The sequence below is a fragment of the Melitaea cinxia genome, chromosome 20 (genome assembly GCF_905220565.1).
Source record: "Melitaea cinxia chromosome 20, ilMelCinx1.1, whole genome shotgun sequence".
Classification (NCBI taxonomy): domain Eukaryota; kingdom Metazoa; phylum Arthropoda; class Insecta; order Lepidoptera; family Nymphalidae; genus Melitaea; species Melitaea cinxia.
In genome coordinates, this window is record NC_059413.1 from 11,476,347 (window position 1) to 11,483,604 (window position 7,258).

Sequence of the window (7,258 nt, forward strand, 5' to 3'; positions counted from 1 at the left end):
TGTCAGTGAAAGTCCCGTCAAAATCGGTCCAGCTGTTTCAGAGATTAGCCGGAACAAACAGACAGACAGATAGACAGACAAAAATTGTAAAAAATGTTATTTTGGTATGTGTACCATGTATAGGTAGGTACCTACATCCATAAGCATTTAGTAATAAGTGGTTATTTTAATATTACAAACAGATACTCCAATTTTATTTATTTGTATAGATTAATCACGTTAAATACATAGCTTACCGTATGCTGGGGTTCATATTAAGAGTGAGCAAATACTCTAAAAACAGTTCTAAACTTACAATTCTTTTTAACGCCTACATAAGATCTGTTCTTGAAATAACCTGTACAGAATTTTCAACCTATTTGTCAAACATTATAGACAAAGGTATATCTACACCTTCTGTTACAACCCCAACACACAGAAGAGCTGAGAGAGACCAATTACTTCTATATAAGACTCTGAACAGCCCATTTCTAATTCATCATAGGGGTTTTATTACTATTTCTGTGGTCATAGGAATGTGGGAAGTGAAAAAAATATTGATATATCGATGTATAAATATTTATTAAAAATCAGTTATGACGTCGATATATCGAAGCAAAAAATACTGATATATCGATTTATCGGTCAAATTTTCAAAAGATTTTGCGTTTTTAAAATAATAGTGTATTAAAATCTCCTCAATATCATCAATAGTAATCACTACATAGTATAAATCAAAGTCGCTTCCCACTGTCTGTATGCTAATATCTTTAAAACGCCGCAACCGATTTTCATGCGGTTTTCTTTAATAAATAGAGTGATTCCAGAGGAAGGTTCATATGTATAACTAGCGGCCCGCTCCGGCTTCGCATGGGTATAAAATATATAGCCTATGTCATTCACTGAAAAAATGATTAAAATCGATCCAGTAGTTTTGATTTATTCATTACTGCCCGCGCATAGAATAAACGCTTCATATAAATCATATGCTGTAAAGGGCCATAATATAGATCTATATTAAATCAACAAAATGTATATAAGAGTGTATGCTACCTCAAATTGCTTATTTTCCACCCGGCAGGATGTCCATATCTTCCAAACCACTGAATATTTAAGTTTGAAATTTATGTATAGTAAAGTTCAGGACATAAACTATCTTTCATATGTTTCGAAAACACGATTCCATAAAATTTTCTCGATACAAAAAAATCGCAAAGTTACCTCTATTTTTGTATTAAAACCTTAATATCTCAGTAAATATAGAGGTTATGGACTTGAGATTAAGCATGGTAATTGAAATAAGTATGAAGAACATTTTATATGTTGCGTTTTTTGAAAAATAACTATTGATAATGTTTGTGGGGAGAAAATACATATAATTCGCGCGATGAACAACCAAGCGCTCTCAATTCTCATGTGTATTTAGTACGGGTGAAATCTGAATTCGTGCTGAAGTATTTAGTTAGATAAGAATTAATGCTGTATTGGTTAAAATCGCTTCGAAAATTAGCCATTATTTGTCGTAAAAAGTAAATGACAAAAAATTTTTATTGTGGGATATCCATAAGAGACAGACATATACCATAGCAGAGTTTTCTGTAGACCTTTTCAATGTGTACAATACTTAGTACATTATTTTGATAAATCTCGTAGGGTTCAGCCTGCGTTTGCAATGTAAGCGGAAAAAATGTAATTATTTACGACATCACATTAGAAACCTTAAAAATAACAGATTTCTCCACTATTTAATAGATATTATTATACATATAAAGCTTCCTCTTTAATCACTCTATCTATTAAAAAAAAACCGCATCAAAATCCGTTGCGTAGTTTTAAAGATTTAAGCATACAAAGGGACATAGGAACAGAGAAAGCGACTTTGTTTTATACTATGTAGTGTTACATGCATAATATAGCAGAGGAACACTGATAGTTTCTAATATAACGTTATAAATAAACACATTTTTTTGCGCTTATATTGCAAATATTAGATATAATCTGAATCTCGAAAACGGCTCCAACGATTTTCATTATATCATGTATGCAGGAGATTTCGGGAGATACAAATCGATATAGCTAGGATTTATTTTTAGAAATTGTCCTTATATCCCTGTTTTTAGGCAATGAAAAATTAGCAACAATATCGTTAGAATACGAAGGCGAATTTCACCACTATCTCTAAAGATGTAAAAGTTGGAAAATCGACAGGTTCTGAAACGTATAGACACGGGTTCAAATCCTCGTGTGTACAGATCGATTACTTTTTCCCCTTTTTTTCTAATTGTACTCGTGATTTTTTATTTAAATAACCAGTTCATATTTTTATTATTATGTGATTATGTTATGATCGAAAGTTCATCTTTTATCAATATGTAATTCGTATTTGAATATGATTTCCAAAAAACACGATTTACTAAAAAAAAAAAAAAAAATTTTTAATCTTTTATTTAATGTGAGTTTAATCACTTATTATGTCACCTCCGTAACAGAAATTATACAAAATGACAACAACAAAAACAAAGCCATATACCAATGAATAACATTATACCTAGTTAAAAAAATAAAATAATAATACACCGCGAACCAAGAACAAAGCCACAGTTATGGGTGATTTGTTCTCGGTCCCCCCCGCATATGACTTTTGACACTTACAATATGATTGATCTAATCTTACCTACTCTCTTAGATATACAGCAAATAGCATCATGATGCACAGCACCCTACCATACATCTAATCCGGTCGATAAACATCGTCAATGACATCACAAATTGGACAATTTGGAGAATTAGTTTTTCCCATCAAGTTTATGATCTTATTGGATGAAATGTGACCAGTACGCATTCTCAACAAAGCCACTACATGTATTATGAACCATGGGTAACGAAGCGGCTCAGACTGTACTGAAAAACAAAAAACTTTTCTTTCAATTGCAAACGCTTGTCAAAATACTGGCGCCTTTTGGATCTGCAGAGTGCGTTTAAGTTACTAAGCCAATCTGAGTGTTACGGCAAACATGCATATCAATCCCTTCGTAAGCTGCTTGTAATAGATAAAGCTTATTACTCGGTGCAGGATTACATAGTTGATAAAGATGTGTGGACTTAGTGACGCTGTATTTCATGCAACATGTTTTTAATTTTGTTCTAAAACACAGTTTATATATTATTTTCAAAAGAGTAACTGCGGAGTTTCTTGCCCATTCTTCTCTGCAGAATCTACATTCCGAATCGGTGGTAGCTTCACTTTTACAAAAATAATAATTAATTTTTAAAGTTTTAATTTGTGTTTGTAATTGTAAATAACGATTCGAAAGTGCTCTTGGAGCCTATTTGAATAAAGCTATTTTTGATTTTGATTTTTGATTTTGTCAGGCTGATAAGTCTGCCTCATCCACTGGATCACAACAGTTTTATTTATTGCATGGATTTTGCAAATAGTATCTAGAATGACTACGGTTATCGGTATCCCTTGAAGGCTCGAGGATATCAGAGCCAGATGTTGAATGCTACTTTTAGAATCAGAGAAAATGACAAAATTTTACTGATATATGTGCATTATATATGATAAGGCTTCGGAGATCGCTACGAGTTCACAGTTCATGATCGATATGTTGGCATTGATTTTAAATTTAGCTTTAATATTAAGCTGATGATCAAATAAAGAAGCTCTATTATTTACTAAGGGTCGACAGAGATCTCAGTCTCGGTTTCGGCATTCTCAGCTACAAATTCTACCGAGAACTCTATTTCGGTTCTCGGCGAAAAATCGCCGAGCTTCTCGGCCATAACCGAGATCGTTGTAAGTAGGTACGGTATAGGGTAATGGGATTCAAATCTACCGCGCGCGTCCACATTCGTCACTTAGTGGCAGTGCGTGAGAGGTTTATCGATTGTGATTGGTCAAACATGGCGGCAACAGATAAATTCGACTTATGGGCAGCTTATGATTTCATAGGCTTGTGAAATGACCCAATGACCAATGACGAAAGCAGTTCAAGTGCTGTGATAGAAATAGCGCTTAATAGCTTGCTTAGAGTGCAAGACTACAAAAAAATACAAATATATTTGGGTATTGATATTTGTCACCATATCAAGTACTTAGGCCTGTAGTAAAAAAGTTTTTTTTCAGCACCGCCTACTAGAGTAGCGAGTGAACAGCTCTTTAGCAGAGCTGGTCGATTCTACGACGTGAGGCGACATTTTTTGAATGGTGAATACGTACAAAAAATTGGTTTTTATGAGCTACAACATCGTGTTGTACAATTTTGATTATTGAAACTATATTAAAAAAAATTGGTTGTCTGTAAAATTGGTTTACAGACGGTAGTTTAACGTGACAACGTCACAACAAAACATATCCTTGGACGTATAGGCCAATCGAGTATATGGAATATAGATAGATGTGGATCGCCGAATATATCGTAGAATCGATCGAATCGAGCTATCGATATCGTGGAATGCGTATGGATAGTAAGTACATATATGTAATATAGATAGATGCGGAATCCTTTTTCGTGTATGCCGCCGGTGTTCATCGATTTATTAGACGTTGTCTCGTCAAAAATATTATTACATTCTTAAATACTATATGATGCGATGTTTGCAGGCAAAATACAACGTAGGTAGACAAAAAAATAGTCAAGTAAATACGCATTATCAAAGATTACTTCAAAAATTGTAATCAGATCTCGATGAAACTTAAATGTGACCACATGATAAACATCGACTTTCGATTAAATTAAAAATCATTAAAATCGGTACACCCAGTAAATAATTATGCGGATTTTCGAGAGTTTCCCTCAATTTCTCTCGGTTCCCATCATCAGATCCTGGTTTCCTTATCATGGTACCAAACTAGGGATATCTCCTTTCCAACAAAAAAAAAAAAGAATTATCAAAATCGGTTCATAAACGACGGAGTTATCCCCGAACATACATAAAAAAAAATTATATATATATACGGTCAAATTGAATAACCTCCTCCTTTATTTATTTATTTATATTTTATTGTACACCACAACTATATTTTAAACAATAAACACATTAAAAAAAAAAAAAAACATTTGCAGACTGTGAAGTACAATGGGCGGACTTATGGCTATTTAGCCATTTCTTCCAGACAACCCAATTAAAGGAAGGATAAATTTAATAGAATCTCGAGACAGGGTAGGTGGTGCAGTTAAGTATATGATAAACTTACATGCTAATACATACACACTAATACTTATACAGAATACACACATAAATACATACATATGTATTTACATATACACATAATACATAACCTTATTATAAAGTAATGAATAAATAAAAAATAATCATTGTTATTATAATTGAAAAAATTAATAATATACATACATATTAAACTCTGAGTGAAGAACATATTGTACAAAACTCGTTTTATATCGTCTCCAGTTTATGATAGTGACTTTTCCTTTTTTTGAAGTTGGTTAATAAACATGATTGATTAGGCATAATTATGTCTTGTAGCGCCATCTATTGCCGATGAGGCTTATTACATTGCAACTGATAACTCACACCGCTATTTAATAGCAGTATTTAAATACCAATAATAGGTGGCGCTAGTATACTTTGAACAAAGAATAGCATTGATTAACCTATTTAAGGTTGTCAGCTATGGAATAAATGTTACGTTTTAAAAGTACATATTATATTAAAAGTAGATACGTAATTGTACTTATAGCAAATGAATTTGACTAAGTACCACGTTTTTAAAGAACCGTATATAATTTAAGATCGAATAATAGCAGAGAAAGTATTACAAGATTCTAAATAAGTATTTGACCACTGACTACTTAATATCGACTTTCTTTTGGTTTTAAATAAAATGAAGTTTCTGATGTGACTAACGTCCCCAAAGTGTAACTAAAGTACGTTAACTAAACTACCTACGTACGTAACGTTCAAGGCTGATATTGTAAAAGGGCCGCAGCTAGTAAGTACACGTTTTGTGCTTGACAAAAGACTTACCGCCAGTTTTAATATTCTATCTCTGAATTTTCTGACTGGAGATAGAATTTTAACGTCAGCTCTATACAAATTGTGTCAAAAATCTATCGCTAGTAGGCAATACCACAGATGAACTGAAGTAGTGAGTATTGAGGTAGGGCACAGCAGGAAAATTCCTGCTCAAAATATGAAGCAGCCCGATTGGGGTAGTACCTCGACTTTATAAAATATCTCAGCTAAATAATACAAAAAAAAAAAAAAAAAAAAAAAATAAATAATGTGATCCTGTTGGTGAATAAGGTGACCAGAGCTCCTGGGGGGAATTGGGCATGGGTTCGGCAACACGCTTGTGATGCTTCTGGTGTTGCAGGTCTATAAGCTACGGTAATCGCTTACCATCAGGTAAGCGTACACACGTTTGCTGACCTTGTAATAAAAAAATGCCTCGTTGATGAAGTATTTTTCATTCGTAAGGATTCATATGCCTGGCCTATAAATAAAATAAAATCAGCATTTCATTTTTGTTAAAACAAACAACGGTAACAAAGTATAACAAAAACGATATCCTGAAATTTGAAGCATTTATTAGTTAATCATCCAACCAGTTACTAGAATTTGCCTAAATATTTCTTGGTATTTTTGTTTCGTTTAGACTCACGAATTTCACATTAGTTTTATATGCTCTGACACATTAGTATTGACCGGAATATTGGTATATGTAGTTGGTAGTGACCATATTTTTTGCATCGTAATTTGGGTTCAGGGCTTCTGGCCGCTTTCGAGTCTTGGTGTAATTATGTATGCATACATACAGGTAGGTGTGTATATTTATTAAAAAGACGTTACAAATATATATTTGTTGTAGGTACATATATCACTTAGTTGTTACCTAAATACCGACTTAGGAAAAGATGACAGTGCCTGTATGTTTATTTATTTAAAATAACATCCACAGTCCTAAATGCCCATACCATTTGTACAACATCATGAATTATAATTATACTTAATGTATGGTAAATTTGTTATGGTTATAGTACTTTATATTGAAAATCTTAATTTTTATTTAGTGCGTGCATGTTACACATAATTGTTATTATATTATTTTCAAGTAACACATTAGATTTAAGAAAGCTGGAGCGAATTTTATAATAACCAATACCAAATCTTTTATTACAATCATATAATACATATAGAGAGATACTAGCTGACCCAGCAAACCGTGTTTTGTTATATGTTATTAGCTCTCTTACGCCGAGTTGCACGAAACAAAATTAAAATTTAAGTAGAGCTTAAACTAATTTAATCACAA